At 41.3% G+C, this 6,852-nt stretch overlaps 1 long non-coding RNA gene across 2 annotated transcripts; it reads right to left on the bottom strand.

Moving 5' to 3' along the window:
- Positions 1 to 389: 389 nt before the first annotated feature.
- On the bottom strand, positions 390 to 5,331 carry LOC128583514 (uncharacterized). Of its 2 annotated transcripts, XR_008379479.1 has the most exons (4): positions 4,972 to 5,331; positions 3,922 to 4,020; positions 1,927 to 2,081; positions 390 to 574 (listed from the first exon to the last, which is right to left on the bottom strand). It is a non-coding gene; the product is annotated as an uncharacterized LOC128583514 (long non-coding RNA). The 2 variants fall into 2 exon arrangements; XR_008379478.1 differs by lacking the exon at positions 390 to 574 and having other exon boundaries at positions 1,206 to 2,081.
- Positions 5,332 to 6,852: the final 1,521 nt, after the last annotated feature.

Here is a 6,852-nt window from a genome sequence, read left to right as displayed (position 1 = left end):
TCTGCAGGGTTCTGTTGACTTTGGGTACCAGGCTTTGCTGAAATTGCAAAACCCCTCTATGAAGCCATGAGGGAGGGATACCCCTTCGAATGGACAACAGAAAGAGAACTTAAGACTGCTCTGCTCTCTTCCCCCACTTTGGGACTCCCTGATATTACAAAACCATTTCATCTCCATGTAGATGAACATAAAGGGATAGCCCTATCTCCTGGGATGTGTCCCTATCTCCCGGAGTGTGTCAGAACTCTCCCCACCCCACCCCCACCCTTCTGGCCGTTGAGATTGGCGGGACCCTATCAGCTTTAAATTCTAGTATAGGCATAAGAGATAACCAATCCAAAGGCCACACTTTGCTTCCCATGCCCCTCACCCCATATCCACTGCATAAAACCCCCAGCCCATGACGAGTACAGGGCTCTGGGCTCTAGGTCTCACCAGCTGCGTCTGGGGGAAGGCCGACAGCCTTGGTTCGAGCCTGAATAAATGCCCTCATGTGATTTGCATTGGTGTCCAGCTCTCTCTTGGTGATTCCGATTCTCGGATGCAACACCATAATGAGACATTCTTTTGATTTCTAAAAGCAGAAAATAAGGGCATTTTCCTGTAAATTTCCTCATCTCACATTTTAATTTTTAACATAACTGTAAGGACCAAGTTAACTCCATTTTGTTAAAACTAACTTCATCTTGTCCCTCAGTCTTCATTTTGCAGCTGCATACCAAAGGCATTAGGCAACCTGCTCCCTTCCCTGCCCCCCTGTCCTTGCCCCATGATCTGTGCCCTTGCATAATGTCTGCTCCGAGTGATAGCATCACTCTCCCAGACACCCAAGGACAAACACTGCTCAGTCCCCTAGACCCCTATTAGCTCGCCCCAGCAGCTCACCTCACACCCCCTCCCTTTTCTATCCTTTCTGTACCCTTAAAATCCTCCCTCCTTTTCGAGATCAGGGTTTCTCTGCTCTCCTGCTGCACCAGGACCAGGGAGCCCAGGCTCAAGCTTATAAATAAAGACTTGGTCTCCGGGTGATTTATGTGGGGGATCTCGTGACTTGGGCACAACAATAACCATTTATTAGAAATATGTATGAAGTATCAACTGTGTTTGGTCCAAAAAACTTTATGATCTTACAGGCAGGAACTAAGGAATTTACAATTTATAGGAAATAAAAAATGTGAAAACAAAAATGTTCAATCATGCCTGGGCATGGTGGCTCATCCCTGTAATCCTAGCACTCTAGAAAGCTGAGGTGGAAGGATCACTTGAGCTCAGGAGTTCATGTCCAGCCTGAGCAAGAGTGAGACCCTGTTTCTACTAAAGACAAAAATAAAATTTAAAAAAAAAAAAAAACAACCCAGCCGGCATTGTGGCAGTACTTGTAGTCCCAACTCCTTAGGCAGCTGAGGCAGGAGGATCATTTGAAACCAGGAGTTTGAAGTTGTTATAAGCTAGGCTGATTCCAATAGCCTGGACAACAGAGTGAGACTCAGTCTCAAAATAAAAAAAGTTCAATCATAATATGATTAAATAGTAAGGCATTAAATGGGGGTCAAAATGAGGGTCAAAGTGAGTTCAAACCTGGGATAGAGACCCCTGTAGACATATTAGAAGCAAGAGACAAGTATTGACTCCCCGGGAACCAAAATTCCACCAAATACAATATACAAAGCTTCGCAGATAGACAGCATTTGAACATTTTATTGGTAGAAACTGGCCTATATATTGTAGACAATACAAATTCCTTCAAGGCAAACTAAAGCCATAGGCTTTTGGTCTAAGGATTTTGTGTATGTATGAGGGATATCTTTGCATACTAGGGAGAGATAAACAACACAAACATCTAGTCTGGTGCTTGAAGGTTATTACTCAGACTTGACAGTTGGAAGGCTGAGACTTATCAGGGCCATCTCTTTTAAAACAGTCTACCTGCTGAGCAGGGAAGTAAGACTTCCAGTAGAAGGGCTGCCCAGGTTGGAAGGCTGAGACTTATCAGGGCCATCTCTGATTTTTCAGTCTCTGACCCTTCAGGGCTACGAAGCAGACAGCAATTCTGTTCAGGCACTTCCTGTTCATCAAGTTTCCTGTAACAGTCACAATGCTGTAGAACTCAACAGGGACACAATCAGTGCCATTCAATAGCACAACCACTTTCACAGCTCACAGGAAAGCAGCCAATTATGTGTACTACATGGGAATCATATTCACCCAATATCAATGCCAGAAATGAAAGCTGAAACTGAATTCTTGATGCAAAAAACATAACCTAATAAACTTTCTCTTCAACAGAATTCATTTATCTATTTATTCAAGTAGAAAACAACACTGATAATAGTTAACATATTTTGTCTGTTTACTACGTAAGCATAGTTCTGAGTTTTTGCATTTGTCACCTCACTTACTCATACAATTATCTCCCATATGGTAGGTTGAATTACTAACTTCATTTTGCAGAGAAAATGACTGTAGCTTAGAAATAACCATCTTCAAATCTCTCTGGTTATAAAACCTAAATTACATAAAAAATCTTGAAGAGATTGAGTTAGAACTTGAACCCAGGTGTTCAAAGCTTATAGTCAGGCTGGGCTTGGTGGCTCATGCCTGTAATCCTAGCACCCTGGGAGGCCAAGGCAGGTGGATTGCTTGAGTTCACGAGTTCATGAACAGCCTGAGCAAAAATGAGGCTGTCTCCACTAAAAATAGAAGAACTGAGGCAAGAGGTCCACTTAAGCCCAAGAGTTGGAGGTTGCTATGAGTTACGACACCACGGCACTCTACCCAGGACAACAGCTTGAGACTCTATCTCAAAAAAAAAAAAAAAAAAAATAATCTCATAATCAGTATTCTGCATGCTAGGCAAACAATTGAGAAAGAATACCTGGATCAAAGACTTTCTATGTGAACTGAGGCAAGTCATTTTACACCTACAAAATGCGTACAATAATATTTGCTGTCATTTTTCTCACAGATGTCACAGAGAACAAATCTGAGACCATTTCCGTAGAAGAATTTAGTGAATAAGAACATAAGATGGAGTGTTTTAGATATCCATATTTTCATCCACTTAACTTTTCAAAATCCCAGTACTTTGGGAGGCTGAGGCAAGAATATTGGTTGAGGCCAGGAGTTTGAGACTACCCTGGGCAGCATAGTGAGATCTTGTCTCTATTTTTAAAAATTATTTAAAATTGGCTGGGTACCTGTAGCTCAATGGTTAGAGTGCTGGCCCCCTGTACCGGTGTTGGTGGGTTTGAACTCAGCCTGGACCTGCTAAATAAAACAAAATAAAACAAACAAACAAACAAACAGAAAAAGACAACAACAACAGACATTTTGGCTTGGTGCCTGTAGCTCAGTGGTTAGGGTGCTGGCCACATGTACCAGGGCTGGTGGGTTTAAACGCAGCTAGGGCCTGCTAAACAAAAACCAACAAACAAAAAAATAGCCAGGCATTGTGGCTGGCACCTGTAATCCCAGATACTTGGGAGGTGAAGGGAAGAGAATCGCTTAAGCCCAAGAATTTGAGGTTGCTGTGAGCTGTGACGCCACTGCACTCTACCAAGGGTGACAAAGTGAGACTCTGTCTCAAAAAAAAATAAGTATTATTGAAAATTATAAAAATATCTAAGCTTACTGGCTCACGCCTGTAGTCCTCTGGGAGGTTGATGTGGGAGGACTCATTGAGGCCAGGATTTCAAGACATACCTAAGCAAGAGTAAGACACCATCTCTACAAAACAGATTAGCTGGGCTGTAGCAGGAGGATCACTTGAACCCAGGAGTTTAGGTTGTAGTCAGCTATGATGATGCCACTATATTCTAGCTTGGACAATCGAGTTAAACTCTGCCTCCCAAAAAATAGATAAACACATACAGATACACACATACACATGAATGAGAAAAATTAAATTTAAAGAAGTCTTACCTAAAACCACAATCAATAGTTTCTGTAATGCATCTGACAAAGCTTTCTGAATAGCAAGCCTCTGAGCTATCTTCCTTTTCATAAGGAATGATAATGGTCCTAAATCCAACCAAAACAAATGGTTTTTAAATGCCTATTTGAATGATAATTGGTTATTAAGTGTTTAAAAAATGAAAATACATTCATGATTCTTAGATCGCTATCTTAGTGATTAGGGCAGACAGAATACAAGCCTATGGCTGAATGAATGGCACTGTTGTAAGCACATACTGGCAGGGCTCGTTTTTTGTTTTTCTTTTTTTGTTTGTTTGTTTGTTTTACTGCTTCTGTCTAAGCTGGAAGTTCCTGAAGAACTAGAAGGGAGATACAAGCCAGGAACTTGGTACAATTCTATACCACCCACAGATTTCAAATTGACCAGTTGAGGCTACACCACTATAGACCCTACCCATCAAGGCTTTGGTGGTAGTGCAGATGGTCTGGCTCGACCCTGGCTGTCACCACAGGCACCTGCTCTATTCCACCTCTCTCTCTCTTAAGTCACAGCCCTAAGCTTGGGGGCCATGGATTATAGAAAAATTTAGTATCAGTACCAACTTAATACCCTAACTAGGTATCCATATGTGACTCTTTTTTTGACTCAAGCCCTTCCATGAGTAGGAAACGGACTGAACGTTTACAAAGGAGTTTTTTTTTTCTTTTTATCTTCAGATGATGATTTTGCTGAGACAACAGAAGGTCACAAGAGATCTGTATCTGAAGGACTATTTTAACACAAAGCAAGGTCTTCACCAAAAACTAGAAAAACATTATCTCCCTCCTCCTCCTCCTCAGCTTTTTGGTAGGAAGTCAGCTCTAAAATTTTTAACTTAAAGGCTCTATCAGGAATTGCCTAAAACAAAAACCTATATAATAAGGGAGAAAAACTCTGCCCAGGACTTTAGTAGCTTAGCGGGGGGGGGGGCAGGGGTGGGGGGCTGATAGGTATCTAAAATGATAAGTTTCAGAAACTAAGAAAAAAGAGAGATACTTCCCCGACTGAAAACAGACCTTCCTCCAGGTTATGTACAGGCTCTTCTGCCGCCAGCTCCAAGGCTCCTGCACTCATAGAACGGCAGCAGCACCTCTAAAGCACAGAAGGACGTCAGGCTTTGCTTCTGAAGTGCCACAATATCTTCATTTTCCCTTTCTTCAAGGTGAGAAAGCTCCTGAAGCTGTTAAGATTTTGCATTAAAGGTCCTTCTTAGGATCTTAAAGTAGACTTTGAAGTGTTTTGCTATTAGAATTAAAAACTAAACTCCAGGAATCCCAGCTAACAGTTGATGCATCCTATAGCTTCAAAATCAAGTAAGATTTGCAAATGAATTATTATAGATGGCCATTTTTTTTTTTTATTATATGCCACACAAACACTGGAAAGAAGTACGAAGACCACGACCCAACTAATGGAGAATATGACCAATTCTGGGTGGTGAGGCAATTCAGGTACATCCACTTACCTTCAATGAGAGGGGACCATTCATACCTCTCCCCACAACCCAATCCAGTCCTTTCATCTGAAGTCTTGGATTGTTCTTTTTTGAGACAAAGTATCAAGCTGTCACCCTTGGTAGAGTGCCATGGTGCTATAGCTTATAGCAACCTGCAACTCTTGGGTTCAAGTGATCCTCTTGCCTCAGTTTTCTATTTTTAGTAGAGACAGGGGTCTTCATTTTTGCCCAGGCTGGTGTCGAACTTGTGAGCTCAAGCAATCCACCCATCCTGGCCTCCCAGAGTGCTATGAGTCACTGTGCCTGGCTGAAGTCTTGGGTTTTTTTTTTCCTTTTTCTTTTTAGACTTTCTCTTCCACATGAATTCTATTGTGTACAGAAAACAGTGCATACTGGCATGAGGCACTGCCACATCTTCACATCGTTTCCATTTTCCCTCCTATGGTTTCTGTGATGTTTAATAAGACTGAGGACCACTGAAAACCTTTGCCACATTATCAATATTTGGAAGATTTCTCTCCAATATGAATGTTCGTATGTTAAGGTTTGAGCTCTGGTTAAGGTCATTGCCACACTGTTCACATTTGTAGGCTTACTCTCCAGTTTGAATTCTTCTATGCTTAGCATGCTATCAACACCAGGTCAAGGCACTGCCGCAGTCTTCAAATGGAGGGTTTCTCTCTGTGTGATTTCCTCTATGTACAGTGAGGATTGAATTTGAGTTAGAGTTTGCCACACTGTCCATATTTAAAAGGTTTTTCTCCAGAATAAATTCTTAAATGTCTAGAAATGTTCACAAACTAATGAAAGTCTATGCCACATTTTGACCACTGTAGTTTCTTTCAAGAATGACTACTTTTGATGAACAGAAAGGGTTGAGTACAGTGTAAATGCCTTGCCCCCTTATTCACATTTGTGGAGTTTCTCTCCACAGGAAATTCTGTTATGTTCACTATGAGTTTAACTAAGGAAAAAGGCTTTAGTGCATTCTCTAAATTTGTAAGTTTTATGTCCAAAGTAAATTCTTTGAAGTACAGAAAGGTTTGAGTCACAGTTAAAGGCTTTGCTACACTCTTGACATTTGTAGGGTTTCCCTCCAGAGTGAATTCTTTGATGTCTAGAAAAGCTTGTGTAGTACTTAAAGGATTTTCCACATTCTTGACCTTTGTAGGGTTTCTCTCCAGAGTGAATTCTTTGATGTCTAGAAAGGTGTGAGTGGTGTTTAAAGGCTTTGCCACATTCTTCACATCCATAGGGTTTCTCTTCAGAATGAATTCTTTGATGTACAGAAAGGTTTGAGTACTTGTTAAAGGCTTTGCCACATTCCTGACATTTGTAGGGTTTATCTCCAGAATGAATTCTTTGATGTCTACAGAGGAGAGAGTGCTGGTTAAAGGTTATGTCACATTCTTCACATTTGAAAGGTTTCTCTGCAGAATCA

This window comes from Nycticebus coucang, chromosome 4 (assembly GCF_027406575.1).
Source record: "Nycticebus coucang isolate mNycCou1 chromosome 4, mNycCou1.pri, whole genome shotgun sequence".
In the NCBI taxonomy this organism is placed as follows: domain Eukaryota; kingdom Metazoa; phylum Chordata; class Mammalia; order Primates; family Lorisidae; genus Nycticebus; species Nycticebus coucang.
Note: the sequence above shows the minus strand (reverse complement) of the source record. Positions and strands in the feature narration are given on the sequence as shown.